Genomic DNA, 10,696 nt, shown 5'->3' with positions numbered 1-10,696 from the left:
CTTACTCAGCCGTCCCGTGTCCGCTCCTGCTCAGCGTGCGCTCCGCCTAATTCACGAGGTAAGTTTTTAAAGGATTAACTTACCTTCCTGGCAGCCCCCTGGTCCTCGCTGTCACTGCTGCTGCAAAAATGGAGTCATGTGAGGTAAGACTTTTATAATCGAAACGCTTACCTTCCCAGGGTGCCCGCGTGCTTCCTCCCGGACTCCCGCCGCTGAAACTACTGAAAGGCCGCAGTCACGCGAGGTAAGGCTTTTATAATCGAAAAGCTTACCTTCCCAGGGTGCCCTCACGCTTCCTCCTGGACTCCCACTGCTGAAACAACTGAAAGGCTGCAGTCACGTGAGGTAAGGCTTTTATAATCGAAAAGCTTACCTTCCCAGGGTGCCCTCGTGCTTCCTCCCGGACTCCCGCCGCTGAAACAACAAAGAGCTAACAAAGGGTTGATGATGGTAATGTTGTTGTTGTAGCGTACTTGGACTTCCAAAAGGCATTCAAGAAAGTGTTGCATAAAAGACTGTGGGCAAAGTTATATGTAAAGACCTTTTATTGTCTTTTTATTGCTGTGATTTTTAATGTTGTTGATCAAAATGAGAACAGACTGTTCTAAAAACCAAGAATGGCTGCATGTTTTGAAAAGCAAATAGCTTGATACTCTTCACAAGCTTTATTAACAATTAAAATAAAAACAGAAAGTGCTAGAGAGACTCAACAAGTCTGTGAACTGTTTCTCTCTCCACTGATGCCAGATCTTTCGGTTCTTATTTTAGACTTCCTGAATCTGAAATTTTCTTTTATTCATTCGTGGGATGTGGGTGTCACTGGCTGCCAAGCATTTTTGCCCATGTCTAGTTGCCTTGAGAAGGTATTAGTGAGCTACATTTTTGAAATGCTGCAATCCACATGTTGTGGGTTGACGCACAATGCCGTAATGGAGCAAATTCCCGCATTTGGACCCAGTGACAGTGAAGGAACAACGACATATTTCCAGGTCAGGATGGTGAGTGGTTTGGAGAGGAACTTGCAGGTGGTGGTGTTCCCATGTATCTGCTGTCTTTGTCCTCCAAGATAAAAGTGGTCATGGGTTTGGATGGTGCTGCCTAAGAATTGTTGGTGAATTTCTGCAGTGCATCTTGTAGATAGCACAGACTGCTGCTACTGGTGGTGGAGGGAATGGATGCTTGTGGATGTACTGCCAATCAAGCTGACTGTTTTGCCCTGGATGGCGTCAAGCTTCTTGAGTGTTGTTGGAATTGCACCCATCCAGATAACTGGACTCCTGACTTGTGCCTTGTTGATGGTGGACAGGCTTTAGGGAGTCAGGACCTAATCTTGTAGCCACAATATTTATGTGGCGAGTTCAGTTGAGTTTGTTGATAGTAGGGGATTCAGTGATGGTAACACCATTGAATATTAAAGTGAGGTGGTTAGATTGTTTCTTATTGGAGATGGTCATTGCCTGGCATTGTGTGGCATGAATCTTACTTGCCACTTGTTAGCCCAAGCCTGGATATTGTCTAGATCTTGTTGCATTTGAATATGGACTGCTTCAGTTTCTGAGAAGTTGTAAATGAACGTTATGCAATCATCGGCAAACATCCCCAATTTTGACTTTATATTGGGGAGGGGGTTGGTGGTGGTAGTGGTGCTGGTCATTTATGAAGCAGCTGAAGATGATTAGGCCTAGGGCACCACCCTGAGGAACTCCTGCAGAGATGTCCTAGAACTGTGACTGACATCCAACAACCACAACCATCTTCTTATGTGCCAGGTATGACCTCAACCAGCAGAAAGTTTGCCCCCGTATCACATTGATTCCAGTTTTTGCTGGGGCTCCTTGATGACACATTTGGATTGAATATAGCCTTAACGTCAAGGGTTGTCACTCTCACCTCACCTCTGGAATTCAGCTATCTTGTCCATGTTTGAACAAAGGCTGTAATGAGGTCAGGAGCTGAGTGGCCCTGGCAGAACCCAAACTGGGCGTCACTGCGCAGGTTATTGCTGAGCAGGCCCTGCTTGATTACACTGTTGATAACACCTTCCATCACTTTACTAAAACTCGAGAGCAGATTGATTGGGTGGTAATTGACCGCTTTGGATTTGTCCTGCCTATTGTGTAAAGGACCATACCCAGGCAATTTTCTTTCCTTTAAACAGCTGCTTTAATAAGCAGGAGTTGAAATTTAGTTTACAGACAAACTGGAGCCGAGGGGTTATGTATTCATATAGAGCTTTGGATTGCAACAACAAGTTGATTGGGCTGTGGACTTGTGAACAGTTATCAAAGACGAAAGCCCTATGGGTTTGGTTGTCAGATTAGTAAACAGTTTGGGGCTAGGAATAGGATACAGAGAAGTAATCAGCTCTCCACCAGTTCAGGAGATATATCTCATTCCCTGGTGCCAAAACCCATTTTAAACCTGAAGAAAATGAGTGTATCTTTGCTTCAGCAGTTGCTGTAAGCTGTGGCTTTTAATTAATAAGTCAGACACCTTTCATAAGTGAACCAGCCACAATGTGCCTCTTATAAACAAGTGGAAACTTATGGATAAGGCAGGTGGAGAAGAAATGTTCTGAGCAGCAAGAACCAACTCTACTGATCTTGTGAACGAAGACGAGTGAACTGCATTCTCAGTTCTCCCTCCAGCTATGCTTTTTCTTCCCTGTTCACATCTGCATGTGCACGTGTGTATGTGTAAGGGGGAGTTAAAAAGGGGATAACAGTTTTAATTTGTCGTGTTAAGTGATGATGGTATATAACTGTTTAGCTGTAGCCAAAGTCTCGTTACTTGTAATAGATCATGATTCCTGTCGAGTACCGAAACCTGTTCTGTGCTTTCTTTAAACCTAGGTCGGAAAGTCCAGTAAATTGGTAAATCTTTGTTTCATTTCTAAAAATCTTTAACCTTCGTGATGAATAGAATCCTAGAATCCCTGCAGTGTGGAAGCAGGCCATTCAGCCCATTGAGTCCATCCTGACCCGCTGAAGAACATCCCACTCAGACCCAGCCTCTACCCTATCCCTGTAACCCTGCATTTCCCATGGCTAATCCACCTAAGCAACACATCCCTGGACACTATGGGGAAATTATCATGGCCAATCCACCCGAGCATCACGTCTTTGAACTGAGGGAGGAAACCCACATAGACACAGGCAGAAGGTGCAAACTTCACACAGAGAGTCGCCCAAAGGGTGGAATCGAATCTGGTCCCTGGTGCTGAGGCAGCAGTGCTAACCACTGCGCCACCGTGCCGCCTCAAGTGGGCTTGATTTCCAGTGTTCTACCCTAGTGAGTTATAACTTGTACGTCATAGAATAAAAGGGACAGTAGCAACATGGATACAAAATTGGCTGAGTGACAGGAAACAGAATAATGGTTAATGGATATTTTCAAGTTGGAGAAAGATTTGTGGTGGAGTTCCCCAGGGAATGGCATTGGGACTCTTCCTTTACCTAATTTATGTTAATGATCTAGATCTTGGTGTGTAGAGCATAATTTCAAAATTTGCAGAGGATATGTATCTTAGAAGCATTATAAGCTGTGAGGAAGACAGTGTAGAATTGAAAAGGACATTGACAATTACTGCTGTGGGTGGATAGATGGCAGATGAATTAGAATGCAGGGAAGTGTGAGGTACAAAGAATATTGAGAAAAAGCATAAATTGAGGGAAGTTATTCTAAAGAATGTGCAGGAGCAGAGAGACCTGGGTGTGTATGTGCATAAGTCATTCGAGGTCAGGTGGACAGGATGGATGTTAAGACCTGAGTATTTTAGAATTTATTGATAGTGGCATAGTGTAGAAAAGCAGGAATTTTGAACTATTGTTAACATACTGAACCTGCCTAAGACACTGGTTAGACCTCAACTGAAGTAGATGCCATACTTTGGGAAGCATGTGTCTGCATGGAGAGAGTGCGAAAAAATTTACAAGGATAGTCCTAGGCATGAGACACTTCAATTATGAAGATATATTGCAGTAGCTGGGGTCAACATAGAACTGAAGAAGGGTTCCAACCTGAAACATTGACTTTCCTACTCCACTGATGCTGCCTGACCTGCTGTGTTTCTCCAGCTCTGTATTAACTCTGACTCCAGCATCTGCAGTTCTTGGTATCTCTGGAGTAGCTGGGACTGTTTTCCTTGTCGAGGGAAGAGCTAAGAAGGCTAGAATTTTCAAAATTATGAGAAGTCTGGCCAAAGTAGTCAGGGAAAACACTTCCTGCATATAAAGGACCAAAAGCATGAGGGCACACATATGAAGTGATTTACAAAAAAAAGTAAACATAATGTAAGAAAACATCTTCTCACAGCAAGTTGTTTGTGTCTGGAATACAATACCTGAAAATGTGGTGGAAATGGATTCAGCTGAGGTGTTCAAGAGAGAAATGGATGGTTATTTAAATACAAAGAATGTACAAAAATACAGGGAAAAGGCAGAAGGATGGTATTAAGTTTTTTTAATTCATTCGTGGGATCAGGGCATTGCAGCATTTATTGCCCAGAGGGCAGTTAAGAGTCAACCACATTGCTGTGCGTTTGGAGTCACATGTAGACCAGACCAGGTAAGGATGGCAGTTTCCTTTCCTAAAGGACATTAGTGAACCTGATAGTTTTTTTTTCCCCCCAACAATCGATTCACAGTCATCATTAGACTCTTAATTCCAAATATTTATTGAATTGAAATTCCACCATCTGCTGTGGCAGGATTCAAACCCAGGTCCCCAGAACATTATGTGGGTCTCTGGATTAACAGTCCAGCGATAATACCACTAGGCCATCGCCTCCCCGATAGTCATGGTAGGTCATTCAGAGAACCAGTTAAGACATGATAGGCCTAATGGCATTATTTCACGATTATAATTTTGTGATCATATATCCATCTATCTAGCCCTTTTGGAATTCTGTAAGTTTCCTTGAGATTACTTCTCATTTTTTGAAACTGAGGTTCATTAGATTGATTCCAGAGATGAGGGATTTCTGTTATGAACAGAGACTGAGCAGTTTAGGCCTATTCTGTCTGGAGTTTAGAAGAATGAGAGGATATCTAATTGAGGTATATAAGATGTTAAAGGGGATTGACAAAGTAGGCTTGAAGACAATATTTCCTTATGTAGGGCAATCTAGAATGAGAGTTCATAGATTTTGATAAGTTGTTGCAGATTTAAAACAACGATGAGAAGGAATTATTTCTCTCAAAGGAATGTGAATCAATTGAATTCACTATTCCAGGGTGCAGTGGATGCTGGGACATTAAGTGAATTTACTCAGAGAAAGTCACATTTTTAATTGAAGTAATGGGCTGAAAGATTACGGAGAGTGGGCAGGAAAGTTGAATTGAGGCCACAATGAGATTAGTTATGATCGTATTAAATGACAGAGCTGAGTTGTCTACTCCTGCTCTTATCTCTTATGTTTTATGGTTTGTTCTTATACACATCTATTCTCCTCAATTTCTCCTACACAGGTCAGATGTACAGCCCCCAAACTTCCTGAGTCACATCTTTCTGAGGAAGGTGAAACCTGGAATATGGGCCCATATTCCAAACAGGTCTTTAAGTTGTGATTAGGATGGATGTGATTGGGTGAGAGATTTCTTGTGCGCTGACTCTCAAGTCAAGTGTGATGTCTCTGGGTTTATTAGTGCAACTTATTCCTTTATGTCCTTTAAAACATAACTAGACACGCCCTCCCAAGAATTAGTCTGCTGAACCTCATCTATACTCCCTCTACAGAAAGTATATCCTTCCTTAGGGAAGGAGTTCAAAACTGTTTACAATACTCCAGGTGTAATTTCACCAATGTTTTATACAATGGAAGTAAGACACTTTTTATCCCTGTCAGCCTGTTGTGACAAAGGTCAAAATATAATTTGCCTTCTTAATTCCTTACTGTTCCTATATTTTAACTGCCAGTTATGAACAAGGACACCCTGATCCTTTTGGACACAAACACTTCCCAATTTCTCACCATTTCAGAAACACTCTACACCTCCTTTCTTCCTGCTAAATTGGGTAGCCTCATCCTTATCCACATTATATCTCATCTATCATTTGCTTGCCCACTTACTCAGCCTGTTAGAATATCCTTGAAGCCTCTTTGCATCCTCCACAACATACAATCCATCTGTGTCATCTACGGACTTGGAAATATCACGTTTGATCCCATATCCAAATCATTGATATAAATTGTGAACACCTGGCCACAAACTCTGGTTGTTTTGATGTCTCATACAGCCTGTTTGACCTGTTTATTTCTACTTGTTGCTTTTTGTCTGTTAACCAGCTGCTGAACCATATCAACATATCACCTCCTATTCAATAAGTTCTAATTATGTTTCCTAGCTTCCTGTGTGGAACTTTATTTAAAACCTTCTGAAAATCCGAATACACCACATCTATTAGCTCCTTCTTGTTTATACTGCTAGTAATATACTCAAAACTTCAACTTGTTTGTCAACTATGATTTGATCTACATATGTCCATGTTGAACCTGCCTAATCCAATTATTATTTTCTAAGTGTAAAGTTATCATGTTCAGTGATTAAATTCTTTATAATATATTCTACAGTTGCCCCTACCACTACTGTCAGAATAACACATTTGTAGTTACCTCTTTTTCCCTTACTCCTTTCTGAAATGTTAGGGTTGCATTTTGCAACCTTTCAAATTGAAAAGACCATTTCTGAACCTATAATGTTTTGAAAGACGACCTCCAATGTATCCATTATCTCTATAGTCACCTTTTTCAACACTATAGGATGTAGATCATCAAGCCCTGGGGATTTTCTGAATTTCTCCATTTTTAAACAAAAACTAGTTTCTTTCAGTTTCTCATTCTCACTAGTGCCTTGAACCTCTATTATTTCTGGTAGATTTCTTGTACCTTCCTCCGTAAAGAAAGATAAAAGTAATTATTTTGCTTTTCCATGTCCTAACATTTTCAGCTAGTTTTCCATTTTTCTCATTATAAATTTTCCTGTCTCTGCCTCTGCGAAAAATAAACCCACATTTACCTTGGCTAATATTTTCCTGTTTTAATTCTTATGAAAGCTTTTATAATTCACCTTCATGTTTCTTGTCAGCTTATGCATGTTCTATTCTCCATTTCTTTATTAATTGCTTGTTCCTACTTTGCTGAATTCTAATGTTTCCAATCCTCAAGTTTACTATTATTTTTGGCAACTTTATAAATCTCCTCCTTTTGAAATATATAATATTTAATTTACTTTGTTAGCTGTGGTTGACTCACTTTTTCCTGTTGAGGTTTTGTGCCTTAAAGAAATGAATGTTTGCTGTAATCCATTTAATTCTTTAAATATTAGATATTACCTGTCCACCATTATACATTTTAGTGCATCTTCCATGTCCACCATAGCCAACTTGTCCTTTATACCTTCAGATTTTCTTATGCTTACATTTAAGAAAACACTTTTTGTCTGATCCAAATCATTTTCAAACTTAAAGCAAACTTGTATCACATTGTGATAATCTTCTCTAAAGGCTCTTCTACACCAAACTTACTAATTAGCACTTCTTATTACATGATGATAGATCTAAAACAGTCTGTTCCTTTGATGGATCCACAATGCAACAGCTCTGGAAAACAATCCTGCATACTTTCCAATAATTTATCCTCCAGTGCTGATTGGATTTTCCATTTAATGTGCAGATTGGATGTGTAGATTGAAGTTATCCATTATTATAGCATTACCATTAATACATGCATCTCTAATTTCATGACTTACTTTGAGTCTTGTGTTATCTTCTGTTTGGTGGTTATCAACAAAGCGTGCTGCCTCTTGCTGTTTCTAAATTTCACTCAAACAGATTCTCCACTTTCTTCTTCCAAACTAATTTCCTTTCTCACTAATGTGCTGATCTCATCTCTTATTAACAGAACTACTCCTACTTCTTTTTCTTTTTTGTCTGTTCTTCCAAATGTTGAATATCCTTGAATATTCAGATCCCAGCCACGGTCACCTTTCCAACACTGTCTCTATCTTGACAAATAGTTCATATGTATACATTTTGTTGTGCCATCAGTTAATCTGCCCCACTGCAAATGCTACATGCATTCTTTCATTTCTGCCTTTTAAACATCATTCAGTACTTTGAACTTATTTAATGTTGGCATTTGTTTCTGTTGCACCCTACTGTCATTTACTGCTGTTTTACTTCCCATTATCTTTAGCTTTGTTTTTCTCCTCCTTTTTGTATTCCTTTTGTGGTTCCTATCCCTGGTCAAGCTAGGTTAAACATTTCCAAAAGCACCAGCAAATCTCCCTGGAAAGATATTAGTCCAGATGCTGCTAAGGTGTAATCTTCTCTCCCTTTTATAGGTCCTACATCCCCAGATCCTGTCTCAGTGCCCCAGAAATTTAAAGCCCTCTTTCCTACACTGTTTTTGCAGTAATGCACTAATATTATTTTATACACTTGCCAGCGCATAGAGTTTGGAAGTAATCTTGAGATTTCTGTTTTAGAGGTCCTTCTTTTTAATGTCTTTTTCTCTTCCCTAAACTCTGTTTTCAGGATATCATCCCTCATTCTACCTGGTCCTTTATACCAAGATGGACCATGACCTATGGCTGTTCACCCTCCCCCTGAAGTATGTCCTGTAGCAACTACTTAGTCACATCCATGATCCTGGCACCAGAGTGTCAGCATACCATCCTGGAGTCACTTTTAAGGCCACAGTGAAATTGACTTAGGGGACTCTTGCACTAACTGCTTAGTCCACCTCTAGACTATCTAGCAATTGCCTATTCCCTTTAGCCTGCATGATCCTAATCCTTAAATGAGCGAATCATATAGTTCTCAGCTTTACCATAGCCACACCAGTGGTCACAGGTTCTAAAATCCAGAGCTCAAGTTTCTGCAGATGGTGACACTTGCTACAGCTGGTTGCGTAGGCCATGTAAAGTGTTGATGGCTCCCCAGATGTCACAGGATGGATATTTCACTTGGCTGAGCGTGTTGCTATGCAATGGCAAAAGCCATTGGAATTTCATTGACCAAAAGGGTTCAGGCAATTGATTTACACAGCATAAGCTACCTGCCCCTAGAAATATGATAAAACAAGAGCAGATGGGGATGTCCTCATCAGGAAGTCCTTAGGGAGCTGTCGTCTCCACATGAAAGACCAGAAGAAGAGGAGGAAAACCTAAGGAAGAGTTTCCTAATACCCCAGCTAGAGAATAGGATATGACCTTTACAACTTACATGACACCAACACTCTCCACATCAATTGCCTGTTTGGCCTCTGGTACAGCGAGCATTCCCAATTGTCACAAGTTATATACATTCTTTATCGAATTAACTGATGTATCATACGCTGCTGCTTCTGAACAAACTATCAGAAATTTGCTACAAATCGTCAACAATCTATGTTAGGTAACTGTGATTGCAAACTCCTTAAAATCAATATAAGTTTTATAAAAAAGGTTAATGATTAACATACACTTAGTAACCTAAGTTCTAGGCCCATACTCTGTATCAAGTTGCACTCAAATTGTCATTGTGCTGTTGATGAAGAGGGACAGCATTCAACTTAAGCTTTTTGTAATAGATTAGTCTGACTTACCCTCCTCTTTCCTGTCTCATAAATCCCTTTCCAGTAAATATTTAAATACCACATGAATCCAATGGCCTCTTCTGGTAACTTGTCCCTCAATTCTATTATCTGTTGTGTGGTAAAATATGTATTGGTTCAAATTTTGCAGCCTTTGTGGCTTGTGCTAGTGAGACAATATTTTGTGTTGGTTACCAATTCATTAACTATTTTTGACACTTCACATATGTCTTCAAGTTCAGTTTCAAAGCAAAATTAACCAACTTCATTTGCTTCTCCTAATATCTTAAAATACTTAAACCCAGAATTATCTTTGTTGCACATTTTGATCTTCTCAAGAGCAAAGATATTTAATGAGTCTTGCAGAATGTTTATACAGTGTCGTATATCAAGTGTTTCCTACATTACAATAGTGATTACACTTCAAACATACTTCACTGGCTATAAAATACTGTTGGATGTCCAGGATCATTAAAGGTGTGATATACCTGCAGATCTTTCTTTCAGTTGATTAGAAAATAGAGAATTCAGAGCATATGGTTGTGATTTTTCCATTGGTAGTTTGGAAGAGGATGAGCCCATAGTACACCTCAATTTTCTTTTGCAAGTCAAACGCTACTTTAACTATGAATCGCATGTGTGCAACTTTATTTACTCTTAGTTCAGTTAAGACAAGTAACATAGATGCACTTAAAGGGATTCTAGGTAAGTGCATGAAAGAGATAAAAAAAGTAATAGAAAGACAAACTTACATTCAAGTAGCATTTTCCCTGATTACCATACATCTCCAAGTTCTTTAAAGATAGCCCACTACTTTTGAAGTGTAGTCACTGTCTAATTGCTGAGGCATAGAATTTAAGAGCAGGGAGGTGATGCTGGAGGTGTGTAAAACATTGGCTAGGCCACAGCTAGAATACTGTGTGCAGTTCTGAAAACCACATTATAAGAGAGGAAATGGGCTTGGTTAGTTCAGTTAGCTGACGACTGGTTTGTGATGCAAAGTGATACCAACAGCACGGATTCAATTCCCACACTTGTTGATGTTACTATAAATAACTTTTTCACTCTCAACATCTCCCCTTGCCTGAGTCTTGAGAAGGGAAATACTAAATAAAAACCAAA

General features: G+C 39.8%; 1 long non-coding RNA gene across 2 annotated transcripts in view; it reads left to right on the top strand.

The window, feature by feature from the left end:
- Nucleotides 1-407: 407 nt before the first annotated feature.
- Nucleotides 408-10,696, top strand: part of LOC125484062 — a 53,657-nt gene continuing 43,368 nt past the window's right edge. Inside the window, exons 1-2 of one of the 2 annotated variants that reach the window (XR_007262938.1) lie at nt 408-450; nt 5,469-5,552. This is a non-coding gene — a long non-coding RNA (uncharacterized LOC125484062). Of the gene's footprint in view, nt 451-5,468; nt 5,587-10,696 lie in introns of both variants that reach the window. The other variant, XR_007262939.1, reaches the window with a different exon arrangement.

This window comes from Rhincodon typus, chromosome 9, assembly GCF_021869965.1.
Source record: "Rhincodon typus isolate 14 chromosome 9, sRhiTyp1.1, whole genome shotgun sequence".
Taxonomy (NCBI): Eukaryota; Metazoa; Chordata; class Chondrichthyes; order Orectolobiformes; family Rhincodontidae; genus Rhincodon; species Rhincodon typus.
This window is presented reverse-complemented; position numbering and strand designations above follow the sequence as displayed.